The 1,603-nt window shown below is 38.3% G+C and overlaps 1 non-coding gene across 1 annotated transcript; it reads left to right on the top strand.

Annotated features, from left to right (window-relative positions):
- The first annotated feature begins 272 nt into the window (after nt 1–272).
- LOC112587378 lies at nt 273–377 on the top strand. Its single transcript, XR_003111862.1, has one exon. It is a non-coding gene; the product is annotated as a U6 spliceosomal RNA (small nuclear RNA).
- The last annotated feature ends 1,226 nt before the right edge of the window (nt 378–1,603 follow it).

Below are 1,603 nucleotides of genomic sequence, written 5' to 3'. Positions count from 1 at the left end.
GGTGTCTTCCTGGGTACCAGGTAGGAATAAAAATAACAAATTGGAAAATATTTCATGGAGGAGGTGGGAGTTAGTGGATTAGAAGACTTTTCTCTGTTAAAATCATGGTTTTCTATTGTTTGAACTTTCTAAAATATGTTTTTGGGGTTTTTTAAAAAGAGAAAACAAAATTTTAGAAAAGAATATAATGTAAATTATTTACATAATTGACACAAATTGATATGTTTTTAAATTAAGTAATGTTACAAACATCTAAAAATAATAAATGCCAGGCTCACTTCAGTAGCACATGCACTAAGACTGGAACTATACAGAGAAGACGGGCATGGCTCCTGCACAAGGACGACTCATAAACTTGTGAAGCGTTCCATATTTTTTGGTGTTGGGAAAGTTGGATGCATGTAAATCAATGTAGTTAGAGCACGCCCTCACACCATGCACAAAAATAAGCTCAGAAATAGCTTAAAGACTTAAATATAAGGTATTACACCACAAAACTTTTAGAAGAGAACATAGGCAAAACATTTTTGGACATAAATCATACCAATGTTTTCTTAGGTCTCCCAAGGTAATAGAAATAAAAGCAAAATAGGAAAATTGGACCTAATTAAACTTATAACCTTTTACACAGCAAAGAAAACCATAAAGAAAATGAAGAGAGAACCTACAGACTGGGAGAAAATATTTGCAAATGATGTGACTGACAAGGGCTTAATTTCCAAAATACACAAACAATTCATATAACTCAATAACAACAACAACAAAACACCCCAATGGGAAGCCCATCTTAAGCATGTTGATTCACAAAAGGACTCAATTAACCAAACCTGAAATTTATTAATCTAAAAAGAAATTTACAGCCTCTTTCAGTTTGTATCCTGAAAGACACAGAGAAAAATTTTTCTCACTCAAAATTCCAATATCCTCAAACGGGAGCTATGCTGAGAGAGATTTTTGTAGCCATCAAGATTCTGGAGTAGTGTTCTGATTATCTATTGCTGTGGAACAAACTACCCCAAAGTCACTGGATGAAAACAACAATTATTCATGTTGCTCATGAATCTGCAGTTTGGACAGAGTGGCTAAAATGTTAGAGTGACTCAGTGGTTAGGGGCTGGAATCATCTGAAGTCTCTTTCACTCATAAGTCTGGGGGTTGATGCTGGCTGTTGGCCAGGACCTCATCTGGGATTGTAAGCTAGAACATGTGTACCTGGCCTCTCCCCTGGGACTTGTAGGCTTCCTCAGAGGATGGTGGCTGGGTGTGAAGAGCCACTCCTAGCCCAAAAGACAGGTAACAGGAGCTACCAGCTTCTTGAGTCTTTGGAGTGAGGAGCTAGCACAGCACTTAAGCTGTTTTCTATTAATCAAACAGTCACAGAGCACATGACCAAAGGGAGACACCGTCCACACCTCTCAATGGGAGATCACCGCCACAGATAGCAACCCCACTGCCATTCCCTCAAGGATTAAGTTGACAATTTTCCAGAGCAATCTAAAATTATATCCTGTTACTCAATAAATTGTCCAGATATGGGCTGATGAGGGCTTTCCTGATAGCTCAGTAGGTAAAGAATCTGCCTGCAATGCAGGAGACCCCAGTT

Source organism: Bubalus bubalis, chromosome 1, assembly GCF_019923935.1.
Source record: "Bubalus bubalis isolate 160015118507 breed Murrah chromosome 1, NDDB_SH_1, whole genome shotgun sequence".
Lineage (NCBI taxonomy): Eukaryota > Metazoa > Chordata > Mammalia > Artiodactyla > Bovidae > Bubalus > Bubalus bubalis.
The sequence above is the reverse complement of the archived record's forward strand: the minus strand, read 5'-3'. Positions and strand labels throughout refer to the sequence as shown.